The sequence below is a fragment of the Rhinopithecus roxellana genome, chromosome 9, assembly GCF_007565055.1.
Source record: "Rhinopithecus roxellana isolate Shanxi Qingling chromosome 9, ASM756505v1, whole genome shotgun sequence".
In the NCBI taxonomy this organism is placed as follows: Eukaryota; Metazoa; Chordata; class Mammalia; order Primates; family Cercopithecidae; genus Rhinopithecus; species Rhinopithecus roxellana.
The window spans coordinates 24,259,001-24,281,614 of record NC_044557.1 but is presented as its reverse complement, the minus strand read 5'-3'; the positions used below and the strand labels follow the sequence as shown (position 1 = coordinate 24,281,614).

Below are 22,614 nucleotides of genomic sequence, written 5' to 3'. Positions count from 1 at the left end.
CACTGTGGGCCAGGCATGGTAGCTCACCCCTGTAATCTCAGCACTTTGGGAGGCTGAGGTGGGCAGATTACCTGAGGTCAGGAGTTCGAGATCAGCCTGGCCAACATGGTGAAACCCTGTCTCTACTAAAAAAATAATAATAATACAGAAATTAGCCAGGCTTGGTGGTGGGCACTTGTAATCCCAGTTACTTGGGAGACAGAAGCAGGAGAATTGTTTGAATCCGGGAGGCAAAGATTGTAATGAGCCGAGATCATGCCACTACACTCCAACCCGGGTGACAGAGTGAGTGAGACTCTGTCTCAAAAAAAAAAAAAAAATGTGAGCAGCGTGAATCAAAATGGCCTGTAAGCATAAAACACATACTGAATTTTTTGGAGGGGGAGGGGACAGTGCTTTGCTCTGTCACCCAGGCTGGAGTACAATGGCATGATCAGGGCTCACTGCATCCTCAGTCTCTCAGGCTCAAGTGAACCTCCTGCCTCAACCTCCTGAGTAGCTGGAACTACAGGCGTGCATCACCATGCCTTTCTAATTTATTGTATTATTTGTTGTAGAGATGCAGTCTCACTCTGTAGTCTCAAACTCCTGGGCTAAAGCAATCCTCCTGCCTCGGCCTTCCAAATTGCTGGGATTATAGATGTGAGCCACTGTGCCTGGCCCACACTGAATTTTGAAGACTTGCTACAAAAGAAAAAGAATGTAAAATATCTCATTTTTATATTGATTATACATTGAAATAATATTTTATATACATTGGGTTAAATAAAAGGTATTTTTAGGATTAATTTTACCTTCTTACTTTTTTTTTTTTCCTGAGACGGAGGCTCTCTCACCCAGGCTGGAGCGCAGTGGCACGATCCCGGCTCACTGCAACCTCTGCCTCCCGGGCTCAAGCGATTCTCCTGCCTCAGCCTCTTCAGTAACTGGGACTACATCTTCTTACTTTTCAAGAATGTGACTATTAGAAAATTTAACTTCATACATAGGGCTTATGCTATGGTTTGAATGTGCCCCCTCCAAAACTAAGGTGTTACCAATGTGATAGTATTAAGAGTTGGGCTCTTTAAGAAGTGATCAGGGGACGGGCACTGTGGCTCCCACCTGTAATCCCAGCACTTTGGGAGGCTGAGGCGGGCGGATCACTTGAGATCAGGAGTTCAAGACCAGCCTGGCCAACATGGCAAAACTGTGCCTCTACTGAAAAAATACAAAACAATTAGCCAGGTGTGGTGGCACATGCCTGTAAGCCCAGCTACTGGGGAGGCTGAAGCAGGAGAACTGCTTGAACCCAGGAGATGGAGGTTGCAGTGAGCTGAGATTGTGCCACTATACTCCAGCCTGAGCAACAGCGAGACTATGTCTCAAAAAAGAGAAAAAAAAAAAAAAAGTGATTTGGCCAGAAAGTCTCCTTATTTGTGGGATTAAGGCCCTTTTAAAAGAAGCTTCACCCTCCTTTAAGAGGAGGGTTTAGTTAGCTCGTTAGCTTGCTCTGTTCTGCCTCTGCCCAATGAGGACTCCGTGTTCCTCCCCTTTGGAGAAGGCCATCTTCACTATACAATGGAACCTAGCAGCACCTTGATCTGAGACCTCCCAGCCTCCAGAACTGTCAGAAAATAAATTTCTGGTCTTTATCAATTTCCCAGTCTGTGGTACTGTGTTACAGCAGCCACGAGATGGACGAAGACAGCTTACATTGTATTTCTCTGGAGGGCACTGTTCTAGATGGTGTAGTGAATAGATATGAAGTGTGGAGCTACTATAGCAATTATTTTTATCCGTATGTAGGAAGTCAGTTTAGGATGAAGGTGAGACCAAAGAAGGCAGAGAGAAAAAGAAATCAACTTCCTATAAAAAAAAAAAAATATATATATATATATATATATATATATATTTATTTATTTATTTATTTATTTTAGGCTGGGCGTGGTGGCTCACACTTATAATCCCAGCACTTTGGGAGACGAGGCGGGCAGAACTGAGGTCAGGAGACTGAGACCAGCCTGACCAACATGGAGAAACTCTGTCTCTACTAAAACTACAAAATTAGCCAGGTGGGTGGCGCATGCCTGTAATCCCAGCTACTCAGGAGGCTGAGGCAGGAGAATTGCTTGAACTCAGGAGGCGGAGGTTGCAGTGAGCTGAGATCGTGCCATTGCACTTCAGCCTGGGCACAAAGAGTGAAACTCCATCTCAAAAAAAAAAAAAAAAAATTATTTTAGAGAGACAGAGTCTTGCTCTGTCACCCAGGCTGGAGTGCAGTGGTGCCATCATAGCTTGCCGTAGCCTTGAACCCCAGCCCCAGACATAGACAAACCATCTCCAGAGTGCTTGGCTGGAGATTCCCTTTCCTAGGGAATCATAGGTTGTTCTGATAAACACCTAATTAGAAAGCTTTCTGCTTTTCTTTCTCCATAATCAGAGGAAAGCAGTAGGTGCCTGGTCCACATGGGGCTCAAAGATAGTTGTTTCTGTCTGCCTATCCATGGTTCTGTCTCTGCCATCAAGCAACCGGATGCTCGCATTGAGTCCAGTCATTTCAGCAAAAGTCTCTCGCTGCTCTGTTCCCTTCTTTACATCCTGTACGTGTACCTGCCTTAGACATCCAGTTTTTCTATTTATGCCCACTGCTTTGAGATGACACAAGTTGGGGGGAAAGCTGGGTTTTACAGTCAACTCAGCTATTTTCCTGTACATCACCTTCTCAGATAAAAAACACTTCCCTTCTGGGTGCGGTGGCTCACGTCTTTAATCCTAGCACTTTGGGAGGCCGAGGTGGGTGGATCACTTGAGGCCAGGAGTTCAAGACCAGCCTGGCCTACATGGTGAAACCCTGTCTCTAGTAAAAATACAAACATTAGCTGGGCATGGTGGTTTGTGCCTGTAATCCCAGCTACTCGGGAGGCTAAGGCAGAAGAATCGCTTGAACCTGGGAGGCTGAGGCTGCAGTGAGCTGAGATCGTGCCACTGCACTCCAGCCTGGGTGACAGAGTGAGACTCTGTCTCAAAAAAAAAAAAAAAAAAAAAAAAGCATACCCCTAATTATGGTTCCTAACCACAGGAGTTATAGGGCCTGGGAAGTTCCAAGGGAGAACTATGAAACAAGATGTGAAACAGGATTTTTCCCATCAGACTGGAATTGTGGCTGAGGCTGAAAGCTGAGGACAAGGGTTGCTAATACCATGAGAAGTTGCTAATAACTGGGAACTAGAAGCATTCTTCACAGCTTACCGAGAAGTGGAAGAACGGGCTCTGCTACCATCACGCTCCTCACTGTGGATTCTATTAGGGAACACTGGGGTGGGGCTCTGGGCTCATAATGAGGGGAGAATCTCTCCCCATCCACCAAGGAAAGAAATGCTTCCCTTTCATGAACCCCAGTGAAGACAGGGTGCTTCTCAGAGAATAGCTTACAGGAAATGAGGGTGCCCACAAGAGGCTGTTGTTGGGCACCTCATTTCCCGGTTGGACATTGACTTAAGTCACAGATTTACTTGCTGACAGCCCCTGTGCTGGTGTGAGCAGGAACAAGGGAGTTGGGAAGAGATGGCTGGACTCCGGGAAGGGGTAGGCAAGGAGCAGCCGCAGTCCCAGCACTGGGAAGGGAAGGCAGCACCACTACCACCCATACAGCATCAGTTTTGTTGGGGGTGGCTTTGTGGTGCCAACTCAGCTGGGCTGAACTAGGCTCCTGTCATTCCCTTTCTTATACGTTTCTGGTTAGGGTTGGCCACAGGAGGAATTTGCATGAGATTTGGATCATGGAAGCTCAGCAGCACCTGTGTTTTTGTCTCAGAAAGTCCAGGTAGGTCAGGTTTTAGCAGATGCAATGGGTCCATTGTTGGTGTGGGAAGCAAACTGACCTAAAGCCCCAGCCCCCACGGGATCACTTCCTTCAGCTTTTCTGAATCCTGGGCCTGATGCAACTATGGCTCTGGGCAAGACAGCAACTTCTCCTGCAGATAGTCTGTGGGCCCGGAGTTGGAGGCTCTGAGATGGGAAGGGGCTGACGTGGATGCCAGTGAGACACAGACAGAGGTCCAGCGGCCTGCCTCTCTCCCAATTTGTGTTCCCCTTTCCTTCCCATCCCCTGCCCTGTGACTTTGAGCTTGGCACCAGGCACAGGAGAAACAGCCGGACTGAGACTGCTTTATGGCTCTCTCGAGTTGAATCCCTACAAGAAGTACCTTGTTCTATCTACATCACACTTAGCAGTTCTGCTTCTTGGACTCAGTGCTGATTGATACTTCCAGATTACATGGAGAAACTTGGTACGGTAAAAAGAACATAGTCAGATGCATGTTCTAATTTCATCTGTTTGGCTGGGTGTGGTGGCTCATGCCTGTAATCCCAGCACTTTGGGAGGCCAAGGCAGGGGGATCACTTGTGTCCAGAAGTTCAAGACCAGCCTGGGCAACATAGTGAGACCTCATCTTCACAAAACTTTTTTTTTTTTTTTTTTTTTTTTTTTGAGACAGTCTTGCTCTGTCACCCAGGCTGGAGTGCAATTGTGCAATCTTGGCTCACTGCAACCTCCACCTCTCGGGTTCAAGTGATTCTCCTACCTCAGCCTCCCAAGCAGCCAGGATTACAGGCGTGTGCAACCATGCCCAGCTAGTTTTTTTTGTATTTTTATTAGAGATGGGGTTTCGCCATGTTGTCCAGGCTGGTCTCAAATTCCTGACCTCAGGTGATCCACCCGCCTTGGGCTCCCAAAGTGCTGGGATTGCAGGCGTGAGCCACCACGCCCAGCTCACAAAACATTATTTAAAATTAGCTGAGTGTGCTGACACGTGCCTATAGTCCCAGCCACTTGGGAGGCTAAGGCAGAAGAACAGCTTGAGCCCAGAATGTTAAGGCTGCAGTGAGCCAAAATCATACCACCGCACTCAGCCTGCACAACAGAGTGAGATGCTATCTCAGAAGAAAAGAGAGAGAGAAAGAAACAATTTCATCTGTTCATCTTTTCAGCTAATTTGCTGTGTGACCTTGGGCATGTCACTTTGCCCACCGAGTTCCAGTTTCATCGCTGGTTTAAATAAAGGAGGGTTGGATTAGGTGGTCTGTAAAGATGTTCCCGGATTTACACATGTAAGCAGACACATGATATTACATTTTATATTTAAGAGTTTCTGAACTCCTGAAAAGCAGTTGTGAAAATTATACCCTAACAAAACTATTGCCTACTGGCTAATTCCAAACTTTATAACAATTCTCCTGCTGCTCAGTTATGGTTAACACTTTTTCAGGTGTGGGCAAAACTCACAATTCCTCATTCTCTGGGAACTGCCACCAGGTGCACTGGAGTAGGGCCCTGGCAGCCATGCTGATATTACGGGGTACTCTCTGCTCTTGCCTATTGCTGACTGGACCAGAGGCGAATACCTGCTCCAAGGTGGCCTCAGGTCCTCTCCCCTGGGAAATTGAGAATTGGGACCGGGAAGCTGCTCAGTTTTTCCGGGCTGGTGCCTCAACCTCTGGAAACAGTGAGGTGGCCAGAGAAGCAGAGAAAGTGTCTAAACTGAGAAAGACAAAAGAATGAAGCACATGCTTCAGAGAAAAGCAAAGACAAGAGCTAGAGAGAAAAAAAATTCTACCCGTTTCTATCCGCATTCCTGCCCCTTGTTTCCTTGCGAGGATCTGATTTTATTTCTTCCTTTCTGTTTATGTGAGCCCGGGTTCACCTGTATTACTTGTCTCTAAAGAACTTTGATAAGCCAATTGGAAGATCTATTTTTCTTGATAAAAACTGGTTAACATTTGATTTTGGGGGAAAGAGGGTGTCACTCTGCTCCCTAGGCTGGAACGCAGTGGTGCAATCACAGCTCACTGCAGCCTCGACCTCCCGGGGTTCAGGAAATTCTCCCACCTCAGCCTTCTCAGTAGCAGAGACCACAGGCACGTGCCACCACGTCTGGCCAATTTTTTAGTTTTTTGTAGAAACGGGGTTACCCAGGCTGGCCTCAAACTCCTGGGCTCAAGTGATCCACCCACTTTGGCCTCCCAAAGTACTAGGATTACAGGTGTGAGCCACCTCGCCTTGCCGGATTTTATTTATTTATTTATTTATCTGAGACAGGGTCTTACTCTGTCACCCAGGCTGGAGTGCAGTGGCATGATCTCAGCTTACTGCAACCTCCGCCTCCTGGGTTCAAGTGATTTTCGTGCCTTAGCCTCCCAAGTAGCTGGGATTACAGGTGCATGCCACCACGCCCAGCTAATTTTTTTTTTTTTTTTGTATTTATAGTAGTGGCAGGGTTTCACCATGTTGGCCCAGCTGGTCTTGAACTCCTGACCTCAAATGATCTGCTCATCTCAGCCTCCCAAAGTGCTGGGATTACAGGCTTGAGCCACCATGCCTGGCCTCTGATTTTTTATTATTGCGCTTCTTCATTCAAAACAGGAATTTTGGTTTTGAAAAAATAGCCTAGCTGTTAAAAAGTGGACATTCTTGGGCTGCTGCTAATATTATATTTGGTAGCAATAGTAACAATGACTTCCATTGTCAGTCTCAGTCTCTCTTTCTATGGCAAACAAGAATTAACCTTCCAACTGAACACTCTCACACAAAAGTTTACTGAGTTGCCAATGGTCCCATATTGGCGCACTGGGCCTGGCTTATAAAGGTAGGGTTCAAGTCCCACTTCTGCCATTTACTATGTGTGTGCCCTTGGAAAACTGTGCAAGCTCTCTGACCCGCAAATATGTCATCTATTTGTGTTAGTCCGTTTTGCATTGCTCTAAAGGGGAATAATTGAGGTTGGGTAACGTATGCAGAAAAGAGGTTTATTTGGCTCATGGTTCTGCAGGCTGTACAAGCATGGTGCCAGCATGTGCTTCTGGTGGGGGCCTCAGGTGTCTGTACTCATGGTGAAAGGTGACGGGGGAGCAAGCATAGGGAGCAAGAGAGAAAGGAGAAGGTGCCAAGGTCTTTTTTATTTTTATTTTTTCCTTGAGATGGAGTTTCGCTCTTGCTGCCCAGGCTGGAGTGCAATGGTGTGATCTCAGCTCACTGAAACCTCCATCTCCTGGGTTCAAGCAATTCTTTTGTCTCAGCCTCCCAAGTAGTTGGGATCACAGGCATGTGCCACCACATCTGGCTAATTTTGTATTTTTAGTAGAGATGGGGTTTCACTATGTTGGCCAGGCTGGTCTCAAACTCCCAACCTCAGATGATCTGCCCACCTCAGCCTCTCAAAGTGCTGGGATTACAGGCATGAGCCACTGCACGCAGCCTGGTGCCAGGATCTTTTAAGCAACCAGCTCTCACGTGAACTGATAGAGTGAGCACTCACTCATCACTGCAAGGACAGCCCCAAGACATTCATGAGGGATCTGCCCCTATGATTCCAACACCTCCCATCAGGCTCCACCTCCAACACTGGGGATCACATTTCAACATGAGATTTGAAGGGGACAGACGTCAAGCTATCTCACTATTAAACAGGGACAATGCTTTCCACACAGTTATTGTGACATTTACATGAATTGCTATACGCAAAAAGTGTTTTATAAACCATAAAGCTCTTTACACACATGAATTCTGGATACTGAATATTTGAGTGTGTTGAAATATAGTAGAAAAAAACCACAAACAATAGGAGGAAGAGAAAGGAATTATTGTCAGACAATGGACTTCCAAGTGGAGGGCCAAAACCGCAATGGAAAATTCCTTTTTTTGCCCCAATTAATCTAAAATTAGAGTAACAGAAATAACATAGAAATGAGCTCTCCAAGTCTACACTAAGGTAGAACTTCTTTACCAAGAATGTTTTTTAAACATTTTCTTATATTTTTGTGGGTACATAGGTGTATATATTTATGGGGTACATGAGATGTTTTCATACAGCCTGCAATGTGAAATAATCACATCAAACAGAATGAGGTATCCATTCCCTCAAGCATTTATCCTTTGTGTTACAAACAATCCAATTACAATCTTAGTTATTTTAAACTGTACAATTAAATCACCCTGTTGTGTCTACCAAGAATGTTGTTCTCTACAAGAATGTGGTTCTTTCCCACAAGCCAATTTTGTGAACATGGGCTTGAACAGAAACTCTAATATAGAGACTCAAAAACGTGCTTTTTGTTTTTCCTTTTTTTTTTTTTTTTTGAGACAGAGTCTCATTCTGTCACCCAGGCTGGAATACAATGGTGCAATCTTGGCTAACTGCAACCCCTATCTCCTGGGTTCAAGCAATTCCCCTGCCTCAGCCTCCCAAGTAGCTGGGATCACAAGTGTGCACCACCACACCCAGCTAACTTTTGTATTTTTAGTAGAGGCAGGGTTTCGTCATGTTGGCCAGGCTGGTCTAGAACTCCTGACCTCAGGTGATCCACCCGCCTCAGCCTCCCAAAGTGCCGGGATTACAGGCATGAGCCACCATGCCTGGCCCTCAAAAATGTGTTTTTATAACTTTAGCTCAATGAGATGTGGCATGTCATCTATATATACAAACACTTCTGTGAAGGTTCATAATTCCCCATATAGCACATAGACCTATTTACATAGAATCGTAAGGATTCCAAAGTGATAGCCTCACCAGGGAATCCACTGGGAATTCTGACATGTCCAGGCGTGGCTGCAGAGCCATGATGTGAGATCACCCAGGATCACCCAGGATCTATTTACATGAAGACCTGAGATGCCGGGAGTATGAGACAATGATGGGAAATGCTGAGACAGAGAGTGGATTCCCCCAAGAATAAGCTCACCTGCCTTTGGGGAAACAGGGAGATCCGTTACCAGCTCTTTGCTCCTGACCAGTGTGCCTAAGAGGAAGAGGGATTAGACACACAGTACCCTGGGTCTGGAGCCATAGTTAAGGGTGCAAGGAGGTCTAGTTTCCCACGGCACCAATATGCTGCACTGGTGTCACCCAGATGCCCTCAGTATCCCTCTCTTGTGACCAAGAACTAAGCTATGCGGGCCAAGTAAGACAGTGTAAGGAGATGCGGGTGGAAGTCATTGCCTCCCTGCTTCAATATGGTGTCTGTCTATTAAAAGTCAATAAGGGGCCAGGCACAATGGCTCATGCCTGTAATCCCAGCACTTTGGGAGGCTGAGGTAGGCAGATCACCTGAGGTCAGGAGTTTGAGACCAGCCTGGCCAACATGGTGAAACCTCATCTCTACTAAAAATACAAAAATTAGCTGGGTGTGGTGGGACATGCCTGTAATCCCAGCTACTCGGGAGGCTGAGACAGGAGAATCGCTTGAACCCAAGAGGCGGAGGTTGCAGTGAGCCAAGATCGTGCCACTGCACTCCAGCCTGGGGGACAGAGGAAGACTCTGTCACAAAAAAAAAAAAAAAAAAAAAAAAAAAAGCCAGTAAGGCCCATGAAAACAAGAGATGTATTGTGGGCAGCACCTATCTACCATGACATGGACCAGCTGACCTCTCCAGCTCACATCCCTCATCACCCCTCACTCTGTTCATCTGTCCCATGCCTGTGGCAACTTTCTCTCTATCCAGAAATGAAGCTGTTTGCACCCTCTAAAAAAACTCCTGTGACTCAACACAAATGCAGATGTCTGTATTCTCTATGTCACCGCATCTTGGTGTGCCATGAACCCCTCACAAAGATGATGCAGCCTTAACAGGGCAGAGAGAGTGATCTTTTATTTAATTTTAATTTTTGTAGAGAAGGGATCTTGCTATGTTGCCCAGGTTGGCCTCTAACTCCTGGCCTCAAGCAGTCCTCCTGCCTTGGTCTTTCAAAGTGCTAAAATTGCAGGCATGAACCACCACACCCAGCCAGAGCAATCCTTTAGAGTGTGTCACGTCATGTCTCTGCCCAAAACACTCTACTGCTCCCTGTCCTACTCAGAGGAGAAGCCCTAGTCACCTCCTTGTCTTCATCTCTCTTTACTTCTACCTTCAGCATCAGATCCAGGTTTTGTGGAGCCTGAAGCTTATAAAATGGAGAGCTTTTTAAGAGGTATCATCCAAAATAATGTATGAACTTGAATATTTATTAGAGTAAGAAAATAAACCAGAACAGATGAAAAATCTCCCTGTATTCATCAGGGTTCTCCAAAGAGACAGAACCAATAGGGCAGATATGCAGTGTAGATAAATAAGAGGGATTTATTAGGGGAATTTGCTGACATGATTATAGAGGCTGAAAAGTCCCATGACAGGCGTCTGCAAGCTGGAGACCTTGGAATGCTGGTAGCATGGCTCAGTGCAAGTCCTCAGAACCTCAGAACCCAAGAGGCCACTGTAAGTCCTGAAGCCAGAAAGCCTGAGGTCCAAGGGCAGGAGCAAGGGAGTATAACCAAGCTCCAGGAAAGAGAGCAACCAATTTGCCTTTCCTCTGTTTTTGCTCTGTCCAAGCCTCTAGCCAATTGGATGGCATCTGCCCACATTGAGGGTGGATCGTCTCCACTGAGTCCACTCAGGTTCACATGCCAAACTCCTCTGGAAACACCCTCAAAGACACACACCCACATAATGGAGTATTAGTCTGTTTTCATGCCACTGATAAAGATATACCCCAAACTGGGCAATTTACAAAAGAGGTTTAATGACTTACAGTTCCACGTGTCTGGGGAGCCTCACAATCATGGTGGAAGGCAAGGAGGAGCAAGTCACATCTCATGTGGATCGCAGCAGGCAAATAGAGAGATTGTGCAGAGAAACTCCCATCTTCAAAACCATCAGGTCTCATGAGACCCGTTCACTATCATGAGAACAGCACAGGAAAGACCTGCCCCCATGATTCAATCATCTCCCACCAGCTCCATCCTACAACACGTGGGAATTATGGGAGCTACAAGATGAGATTTGGGTGGAAACACAGAGCCAAACCATATCAAATGCTTTACCAGTTCTTGAGGTGTTCCTCAATTTAGCTAGGTTGACACTTAAAATTAACCATCACACTCCCAACTCAACTTCCTCTTTGTTGGATCCAGAAAATGTCAAATGCCAAATGACCAACACCATTTAACTCAGGGGATGTGCAACAGAGGGGAAGTGGCAGTGGAAGGAGACAGCAGTCCCAATCATTTGCAGTTGAAATATCTTATTTCTGCAAAGTTTGCAAAATGTATGACCACAGGAGCGCATTGCTAGGGCTCTCTCAGGGCTTGGAGGGCACCATGCAAGTGAGGTGTCCTGAAACTTTGCAGTGAATCCACCTCTCTCTACTTCCTTTTCTATTTTCTCTTCTTTCTAGCCATGTTGGCTTCCTCTGCAGGAAAATACCAAGTCTGTTTCCTTTTCAAGGCTTTGCTTTTGCTGATCTCTCAGCCTGCAATTATTTTCCCTAAGATATCTGAATGGTTCCCTTCCTCATTCCCTTCTGGTCCCTGCTCAAATATCACTGTGTCAGAGAGTCCTTCCCAGACATCCTACATGAAAAATTACCCCCACCACTCTCCACCCCTCTTGCCCTGACACATTCCTCCCCCTGGTACATGTCAGCACCTGATATACTTCTAGCTATTTGCTGTCTGTTTTTCCTCACTAGAATGTGAGGCAGGCAGAGACTTAACTGTTTGACCCATTAATTTATCTCCAGTACCTATAACAATGCCCGGTCTATAGTAGATGATTGGTAAATACTCATTGAATCAATAAATGTAAATGTTTTATTTGTTGCAGGTGTTACTTTGCAAATACTTATTGACAGGCCTTGGTTGGACGGTATAATTCTGGGGAGCAGGGGGCTTATTTCTCCTTTCATTTATTAATTCACCAAATCTGAGCACCTCATGTTAGGCAGTGGATAGGCAATGATAACAAAAATGGTCCTGACCCCAACGTCAGGGAATCTGCAGCATATACTACAAAAAGTAGATTTTGGCTGAGCGCAGTGGCTCATGTCTGTAATCCCAGTACTTTGGGAGGCTGAGGCAGGCAGATCACTTGAGGCCAGGAGTTTGACACCAGCCTGGCCAACATGGTAAAACCCCATCTCTACTAAAAGTACAAAAATTAGCCAGGCGTGGTAGTGCACACCTGTAATCCCAGCTACTCGGGGGGCTGAGGTAGGAGAATTGCTTGAACCCAGGAGGCGGAGGTTGTAGTGAGCCAAGATGGCTCCGCTGTACTCCAGCCTGGGTGACAGAGTTGAGACGTTGCCTCAAAAAAATAGATTTTGATACAAATGTTCATGGGAGGCAGGGTATGTTGAAGACAGAGTCTGAAAGCACTGTGGGAAGCATGGGATCTTAGCAAGAGCAATCACAGCTAACATTATTTTGCACTTCCTATGTGTCAGGCACTGTTACCTGAAAGCAACAACACTGAGGTGAATGACACTACGATCCTCATTTACAGATGAGGAAAGGTGGCACAGGGAGGTTACACACCTCACCCAGGGTCACGCAAATAGTACCTGGCAGAAACAGGATGTGAACACAGGCAACTTGCCTCCAGAGCCACGCTCTTAGCATTCGGCTATAGAAGGTTTAAGAACCACCCCATCTCCCTCACCTTGCAGATGAAGATCACAACTTTTCTTTCTTCCATCTCCAGCATCCGACGCATGTATGTTAGCTGGTTTGAGCTGACACTCCAACCCTCTGCAGAGCTTACAAGCTCTGGTACTGCCTCCTCCATGCTATTCAGTTACCCATGGCCTTGATATTTGTCATAATCACTAATATTAGTTCAGTAGTTAATCAGTTCACAAAGCATTCTCACATGCCTTATGTATTAGTCTGTTTTCACGCTGCTAATGAAGACATACCCAAGACTGGGCAATTTACAAAAGAAAGAGGTTTAATGACTTACCGTTCCACATGGCTGGGGAGGCCGCAAAATCATGGCAGAAGGCAAGGAGAAGCAAGTCGCATCTCATGTGGACGGCAGCAGCAAAGAAATTGGGCAGGGAAACTCCCCCTTATAATACCACCAGATCTCGTGAGACTTATTTGCTTTCGCGAGAACAGCACGGGAAAGACCTACCCCCATGATTCAGTTACCTCCCACCAGGTCCCTCCCACAACACGTGGGAGTTCAAGATGAGATTTGGGTGAGGACACAGCCAAAACATATCACCTTATCACACTTAATCTTCATAGTCATACTAATTGGTAGGTATCATGATGCCCATTTTACATGAGAAGAAATTGAGAGGATGGGAGAAGGACATTGCCAAGGACGTTGCCTTAGAAGGAGTGGGACCTGGCCGGGTGCAGTGGCTCACGCCTGTAATACCAGCACTTTGGGAGACCGAGGCAGTCAGATCGCCTAAGGTCAGGAGTTCAAGACCAGCCTGGCCAACATGGTGAAACCCCGTCTCTACTAAAAATACAAAAAATTAGCTGGGCGCTGTGGCAGGTGTCTGTAATCCCAGCTACTCGAGAGGCTGAAGGAAGAGAATTGCTTGAACCCCGGAGGCAGAGGTTGCAGTGAGCCAAGATTGTGCCACTGCACTCCAGCCTGGGCAACAGCAGTAAGACTCCATCTCAAAAACAAAAACAAAAAACAGAAGAAGAAGGAGTGGGACTTTTGGAGTAGCCTCATTGGGATTTCTGGTCACAGACTTGGACTTTACTAGTGCTGAAGTCTTGAGCAAGTTCCTCTGCCAGGGACAGATGGGTAATGCAGGGTTTTTTTTCTGAAGCCCAGCCTTGTTACTTTAAGCAGGTTTCTCACCCTTGGCACTCCTGACATTTGTAGGGGGCTATCCTGTGTGCTGTAGGACATATATCAGCATCCCTGGCTTCTACCCACTAGATGCCAATAGCACCCCTCTTCCAGTTCTAACAGCTAGAAATGTCTCCACACATTGGCAAATGTCCCCTAAGGATAAAATTGCTCCTGATTGAGAATCACTGCCTTAAAGACAGACCAGGGAGGCCATGAGTCATTGAAGCTCCTCCCTAAGGATGTGGGCATATATCGAGATAGAGCCACTGGGTCTTCCCAGCCTTATAGCCGATCAAAGTCTTCCTGATCTGCCAGACAGGAATCTACACTTTGTATTTAGCAAGTGTCTTATTATTTAATACTATAATTTTTGTTTGTTTGTTTCGTTTTGTTTTTGAGACAGAGTCTTACTCTGTAGCCCAGGCAGGTGTGCAGTGGTATGATCTTGGCTCACTGCAATCTTCGCCTTCAAGTGATTCTCGTGCCTCAGCCTCCCAAGTAGCTGGGATTACAGGTGTGTGCCACCATGCCCGGCTAATTTTGGTGTTTTTAGTAGAGATAGGGTTTTACCATGTTGGCCAGGCTGGTCTCGAACTCCTGACCTCAGGTGATCCGCCCACCTCGGCCTCCTAAAGTGCTAGGATTACAGGCATGAACCACCACGCCCGATCTTAACATTATAAATCTTTATACTGGGTTCTGTCACAGTTCACCTCACCACGTGTTTCCAGTATGTAGTGGAGCCTTTCGCTGCAGCTGGGAGCGAGGTGAGGGTGGACCCAGGATGGAGTTTACAGAGCCAGCAACAGGCTAAAGGTCTGGCTGATCAGGTGGTTCCAGGGATCACCTGGCTGCATAGGCTGGTAGATTGGGCCCTAGCAAAGCCCTGTGTGCCTGCTTGAATATTTAATTTAGAGACCTGGGTTCTAGCCATATTTTAGCCATCTGGCTCTGGTGTGGCCTTCATAAAGTCCTAGTTTGCTCCCCCCTAACTTAGGGTCAACTGTACCTGCCTTGCTCAGTTGAGATGAAGCAGGCAGAGGCTCTTTCAAACTGTGTTGCATGTTAGCTATTAATACAAAAAGTATCTGCCCTTTTCCTACAGGCCTACTGACCGTTGCCAGAAACTGTACCATCAGGACATTTCTTGGGGGCTCAGGCATGGTCTGGAACTAATCTGAAATCTGTGCTAGCTTCCTGGAGCTCTGGCCCAGCCTTTCTGAATTTGCTCCCATTCAGGCCTGCCTCTATCAGCTGGCTTGTCTACCTACCTAGAGCTTTCCCAGGAACGAAGTCCATGTGAGGTGCAGACCATCTGGAAGAGGGCCAGTAAAATCTGGAACAAGGACTGGCTCCTGGAGTCTCCTGCCAGCCACAAACTGCCCTGGTGACTGGAAAACTGTAGGTAGCCCTTACCAGCTTTACTTTAAACAGCAGCTGGGGAAACTAAGGGAATGATGCTGTCCACTTGTGAATTAGCACACGTAGCATGGACTTCATAGTATTGCCTGTGGTTTCTGTAACACTTAAATAACGAGAAATAGTTTAGCTGGGTGCAGCAGCTCATGCCTGTAATCCTAGCACTTTGAGAGGCCAAGGTAGATGGATCGCTTGAGCCCAGGAGTTCAAGATCAGCCTGGGCAACATGGTGAAACCCTGTCTCTAGGAAAAATACAAAAATTAGGCATGGTAGCCTCTGCCTGTAGTCCCATTTACCTAGGAGGCTGAGGTGGGAGGATGTCCTGACGTCGGGAGGTCAAGGCTGTAGTTAGCTGAGATCACACCACTGCACTCCAGCCTGGGCAACGGAGCAAGACCCTGTCTCAAAAACTTTTTTAAAAGGTAAGAAATGGTTTGAAGTACACTTCTCTTCTTTCTATATTTTATATGGATGTTAAATTCCCACTTTAAATCTGTGTTTTTAGAAACAGTCAAAAAAAATCTGCCCTTTCTGATGAAGGTTCATTTTTTTTAACATAGAAAATGTCAAGATTTCCCAAATACACCATTTACAAATAGCTGGAGATGCTGCATTCAGTGTGTAAATTTGTTAAATTTTTGTTTGTATTTTATTACTATTATTTTTTGTAAAGACAGGGTTTTGCCATGTTGCTCAGGCTGGTCTCAAATTCCTGAGCTCAAGCGATCTGCACACCTCGGCCTCCCAAAGTGCTGGGAATTTCTGTTAAATTTTTTAAGTTAATTTTTAAATTTAACATCTGCTTCTTTCCTATCTGCCACTGTGCATAGTATCACGAGTCAGAACCCTCTGTAGTTCAGTATCTCCAGAGACAAAACCTGTCAACTCCAGTGGTTTTCAACAAAGTTTCTTCAAGGAAATTTCCTTCCAATTGTAGAAAAAATTTAAATTCTTGACATCACTGCTGAAAGGGGTAGACCAAGCAAGTGGAAAAAAGACTATGGGGTGTGCAACTTCAAAATTGTTGATAAAGAAAGAAGAAAAAAACCAACAAAAGAAAAAAACAAGCAGAATTGGTTGAAATACAAATTTTCTAAATTAAAAATTGACAAAGATATTAAAAGCACAAGTCAGTTTTAAGCTAGTTTTGTTAACAAGTTTTGACGTTTGTTGTTGTAGTTGTAGATACAGGATCTCAATATGTTGCCTAGGCTGGGCTTAAACTTCTGGCCTCAAGTGGTCTTTTTGCTTTGACCTCCCAAATGCTGGGATTACAGGTATAAGCCACCATCTCTGGCCTCACCTATTTGTTTAACCAAAATGTCTGCTTCCATGAACTACTTCTTGTTCTTCAAATAATACTTGGTCCATTTTCTGCTGCTGTAACAAAATACCACAGACTGGGTGGTTTACAAAGAACAAAAATTTATTTGGCTCATGTTTCTGGAGACTGGAAAGTCCAAAAGCATGGCACTGGCATCTGGTGAGGACCATCCCATGGTGAAAAGCAGAAGGCAAAATTGAGCACTTGAGACAGAGAATAGGGGCCAAACTTATCTTTTTATCAGAAGCCTACTCCTGAGATAACTTACCCACTCCCATGATAACACCATTAATCCATCCATGATCTAATCACCCTGTAAAGGTGTCACCTCTAAATACTGTTACAATGGCAATTAATTTTCTCTTTTAAAAAAATACAGACAGGTCTTGCTATATTACCCACATGAGTTTCAAACTCCTGGGTTCAAGCGATCCTCCTGTCTCAGCCTCCAATGTGTTGAAATGACAGGAGTGAGCCACTGGTCCGGCTGGCAATTAATTTTCAACATGAGTTTTGGCAGGGACATTCAAACCATAGCAAATACACAATTCATTGTTCATTCTATTTAATGCTTTACTCCATAGTTATTTATTGATTCTCCTCAGGGTCCCTGGCAAACAGTGAAAAACTTCATCTTTGGCCTCCTTGACCTCTGCTAATTCATTCATTTAACAGACATTTGTTGAGAACCTGCTGTGCCTTGGACAATATACAAGCAATGTGAATCCAGACCAGGAAGAGCTCATAATAAACGGTGAACCACAAATAGTACACAGGTAAGAGCTACGACTGAGAATTACGTATGAAATATTGTGTGACTACAGCTGAGAAACCATAGAACTTCCAGTGACAGCGTGAGTCAGCTTGGCTAATGAAGTGACAATTGAGGTCTTTTAAAATCACTTCAGCCCATATCATCTGGCTCACTCATCTTCTCCACTACATGCAAAAGAAAATAAAACCTATTGTGTTTTCCATTCAAATGAAAACATAGGTTGAAGTTCTCTCCTGAGTTGTCATCTTTTTTCTACCTGTGTTTTCCCAGAAGACTGTGATACGGTGAGAGGTCACAGAATTTGGAATCAAAATTAGAATTTTCTGCCACTTAATTGCTATGACCTTTGGACAAGTTACTTGACTTCTGTGGATCTTAGAGTCTTCGTCTGTTAAAACAGGAGTCCCCAATCCCTGGGCCATGGACTGGTGCTGGTCTCCAACCCCTGGGCCGTGGACTGGTGCCGGTCCATGGCCTGTTAAGAACTGGGTCACACAGCAAGAGGGAAGTGGCAAGCAAGAGAAGCTTCATCTGTATTTACAGCTGCTCCCCATCACATCACTGCCTGAGCTCCATCCACCTGTCAGATCAGTGGTGGCATTAGATTCTCATAGAAACATGAACCCTATTGTGAACTGCACATGCAAGGGATCTAGGCTATGCACCTTTTATGAGTATCTAATGCTGGATGATCTGTCACTGTCTCCCCTCATCCCCAGATGGGACTGTCTAGTTGCAGGAAAGCAAGTTCAGGGCTCCCACTGATTCTACATTATGGTGAGTTGTATAATTATTATATGTTCCAAGGTAATAATATTATAAATAAAGTGCACAATAAATGTAATGTGGTTGAATCATCCTGAAACCATCCTTGCCACCCCCGGTCCATGGAAAAATTGTCTTTCATGAAATGGATCCCTGGTGCCAAAAATGTTGGGGACTGCTGGGTTAAAAGAGATGACAGATGCCGGGCGCGGTGGCTCACACCTGTAATCCCAGCAATTTGGGAGGCCGAGGCAGGCAGATCACAAGGTCGGGAGATGGAGACCATCCTGGCTAACACACTGAAACCCCATCTCTACTAAAAATAGAAAAAATAAATAAATAAATAAAAGCCAGGTGTGGTAGCGGGTGCCTGTAGTCCTAGCTACTCGGGAGGCTGAGGCAGGAGAATGGTGTGAACCTGGGAGGCAGAGCTTGCAGTGAGCCAAGATCGCGCCACCGCACTCCAGCCTGGGCGACAGAGCAAGAATGTGTCTCAAAAAAAAAAAAAAAAAAAAAAAGATGACAATAGCCTGGGTGTGGTGACTCACACCTCTAATCCCAGCACTTTGGGAGGCCGAGGCAGGGGGGATCACTTGAGGCCACGAGTTCGAGACCAGTCTGGCCAACATGGTGAAACCCCATCTCTACTAAAAATACAAAAATTAGCTGGGCGTGGTGGTGCACGCCTGTAATTCTAGCTACTCAGGAGGCTGAAGCAGGAGAATCGCTTGAACCCAGGAGGTTATAGGTTGCAGTGAGCTGAGATCGTGTCACTGTACTCCAACCTGGGCAACAGAGCAAGACTTCATCAAAAAAAAAAAGAAAGAAAGAAATAGCAACTATGTGGCAGGCTGCTGTCAGTATTAGCAATAATGTATACAAAATTATATACTGTTGTACTGATGGCTCCCATTGAATCAGACCCACTGATATTCCTGGTATTCATACCCTTGGGTAGCCTCCTCCCATATTGACTCTGGGCTTGGTCATATGACTTGTTGGCTAATGAGACATAACTGTGACCCAAGCAGAGGCTCAATAAATATTTGCACATTCAGCCTGGCCAACATGGTGAAACCCCATCTCTACTAAAAATGCAAAAATTAGCTGGGCATGGTGGCGGGTGCCTGAAGTCCCAGCTACTTGGGAGGCTGAGGCAGGAGAATCGCTTGAACCCAGGAGACAGAGGTTGCAGTGAGCCAAGATCGTGCCACTGCACTCCAGCCTGGGCGACAGAGCCAGATTCTGTCTCAAAAAAAGAAAAAAAAAAAAATTGTGCACATTGAGGCTTACACTCTTGGAACTCAGATGCCATGTAAAGAAATTTGGGCTACCCTACATAAAGAGAGAGGCCCCAATCTTCCAGCTGTCCCCACCAAGTGAGGCCCTCTGGGACCTTCCAGTTCCAGCCAACCCACCAGCTGAACACAGCTTCTTCAGTGAGCCCAGGAAAGCAAGCTCAGGGCTCCCACTGATTCTACATTATGGTGAGTTGAACCACACAGCCAGGCCACAAAATCATGAGAAAGTACTGTTTTGTTTCAAGCCACTACATTTTAGGATGGCTTGTTAAGCAAGAATATATAATGGATACACTAATATTTTAAAAATACTCACATATACCTACTATGAGCCGAACACTATGCTAGGCTTTAGGGAGACAGCAGTGAACAAGACCAACAAGGGCCTCCCTCTCATGGAGCTCACATTCTAGTGGGGAAGATAGACCAGAAAAATCAAACGATTGTGCTTTGTTTTGTGTACTATAAAGGACAAGGTTTATGAGCTGAAGCAGAGAATAACAGGGAACAGCAGTTGCTTTTGATAAGGTAATCAAGGAAAACCTCTCTGAGATTAAATTCAAGCAGAAACTTAAAACATGAGAAGAAAGTAGCCAGGCAAAGAGTAATAGACTAGGTCCTCAATAAATCACAGCTATAACTAGTAACATATAAAATTATTGATATTTATTATTTGTATACTTGGTATACAGAAGATATATATATATATAAAATCCTCATCTATATATAAAATCCATATATCTATATACTTCATATATCTATATATATAGATATATATAATTTCCTGCCATTTCCCTTCCCCTGTGTCACCAGTCAGGGTCCAATTAGAAAAACAGAAATCACAGAAGGGATTGTATTATCCTGTTCTCACACTGCTATAAATAAATACCTGAGACTGGGCAATTTATAAAGGAAACAGGTTTAATTGTCTCACCGTTCCACAGTGCTGGGGAGGCCTCAGGAAACTTACTATCATGGCGAAAGGTGAAGGGGAGGCAAAGACCTTCTTCACAAGGCAGCAGGAGAGAGAAGGGAGAGTGCAGGACAAAAACTGCCACTTTTGAAAACCATCAGCTCTTATGGGACTCATTCACTGTCGCTAGAACAGCATAATCTAATCACTTCCCTTCCCCAACACGTGGGGATTACAGGGCCCTTCCTTGACATGTGGGGATTACAATTTGAGATTTCAAGATGAGATTTGAGTAGGGACACAGATCCAAACTTTATCAGGGATTTAATATAGAGGATTTGTTTCAGGTGTCAGAAAGCTGAAAGAGCAGAAAGCAATACTGAGGTAGCCTAGAGGGCTACAGAGAGCAACTAATTCTTGTAGTGCTGGAATAACTAAAGGGAAGAGGTTGGGAGTCACCATTGCCCAGAAACTCGGAGGAGCGTCTATGAAGAGAAAGCATCACTCAGCTGCTATTGATATTTCTGAGAGGGCTCAATGAGGTTGGTTCTCAAGGAGCACCTAAAGTAGCTGGAAGCTGGAGCCAACTATTTGTAAAGTAAAGTGTTGTTTTGGGGGTAACACTGGCTGAAAGAGCAAGTTAGAAGGAAGAAAGTCCCTTCTTCTTTTCTGTTGCCTTCCAATTTTCCTCTAGTGCCCACTATTGACAGAGCTTTGCAGGAATGCAGCTAGCAAAGAAATCTGTTAAAGGAACAGTGCAGCATCCCAGACAGCATAAAAGAGAGGAGCATGCAAAGGCAGACTTGGAGCTGAGAAACGGCAGGCAAATGGCTAAGAATGTCCAGGTTACTTTTCCTAACTCCTGTTTTTCCAGCATCTGATCCAGTATAGCATTTGTTCTGACTCTCTGTTGTTATTTTTAAGAAGGAATTTTTCTTTTAAAAAACTTTTTGAATAAAACTGGTTTTGGCCAGGTGCAGTGGCTCACACCTGTAATCCCAGCACTTTGGGAGGCCGGGGCAGGTGGATCGTTTTGGTTCAGGAGTTCCAGACCACCCTGACCAACATGGTGATACCCCATCTCTATTAAAAATACAAAAAAAAAAAAATAGCCAGGCGCAGTGGCGCATGCCTGTAGTCCCAGCTACTCGGAAGGCTGAGGCAGGAGAATCGCTTGAACCCGGGAGGTGGAAGTTGCGGTGAGCCGACATCGCGCCACTGCACTCCAGGCTCTGTCTCAAAAAAACAAACAAAACAAAACAAAAAAACCTGTTTTATATATACTAATGTAATAAAATGACGATCAAGTACGTATTAGGTTGGTGCAAAAGTAATTGCAGTTTTTGCCATTGAAGGTAATGGCAAATATGTCCTTCATCAGAACATGATGGCAGGAACTTCTGTCCTTGCCTGTCTCAGTAGAAATGAATGAATGGGTGAGTGCCTGGATGAACGGAACTTCCAAGATCTCTTTCCAATGGCCGGGGGGCATTTGGCCCCCACACTAAGGCTAGCGGACATCCGCACAGGACAGTCCTAGTTTTGGTGTCCTTTCCCTTCTGAAAATAAAGCTGTGCTTGTAGAATTAAAAAAAAAAGTGATGGCAAAAACCGCAATTACTTTTGCACCAACCTAATATATAAACTACGTACAGCAGCCACTAAAACCTAATCAAAGATATATACTTAAAAACACTAATAAATAAAAAAAAAAGGAACTCTGAAAGATGTTCAAATAACCCACAGGAAGACAGAAAAAAAAAAAAAACCATAAAGACAAAAACAGGGGAGAACCAACAGAAAACAAAATAGGAGACATACAGCAATATATTAATAATATCATTAGCCGCTACAGCCCCTGCCTTGAATGCATGGCACTCCAGCCTGCATGAATGCTCCCCACAGTTGCCACCACCCATTGGAATGACCAACAGGGTACCTGCATGTGGCCTGAGCCAGGAGGTGCAGCAGCAAATTGAGAATCCATATGATGCAGACCTGGAGCAGATCAATGGATCACCACCCAGTGCCAAAAGCATGTGGGCTGGCCCCAGCCTGGACACGAGAACTTCCAGAATTTCCTCAAGGAGGGCACAGAGCTATGTGAGCTCATTAACGCACTGCGCCCCAAGGGGCAAGCCCCAGTGAAGAAGACCCGGGCCTCCACCACGGCCTTAAAGCAGATGGAGCAGATTATCTCAGTGCCTGTAAGCAGCTGAGGGCTACGGCGTTAACGCCACCGACATCTTCCAAACTGTGCACCCCCGGGGAGGAAAGGACATGCCCTGTGTGCAGTGGATCCTGATGAACCTGGGTGGGCTGCCAGTAGCCCAGGACAATGGGCTCTTCTCTGGGGCTCCCATATGGTTCCCTAAGAAACGCAAGGAGAATCCTTGGAACTTCTCAGACAACCAGCTACAAGAGGGCAGGAACATGATAGGGGTACAGATGGGCACCAACTGTGGGGTGTCTCAGGCTGGCATGACCGGCTATGGGATGTCATGCTAG

At 45.4% G+C, this 22,614-nt stretch overlaps 1 pseudogene; it reads left to right on the top strand.

The window, feature by feature from the left end:
- The first annotated feature begins 21,975 nt into the window (after nt 1–21,975).
- LOC104668259 lies at nt 21,976–22,614 on the top strand (annotated as a pseudogene).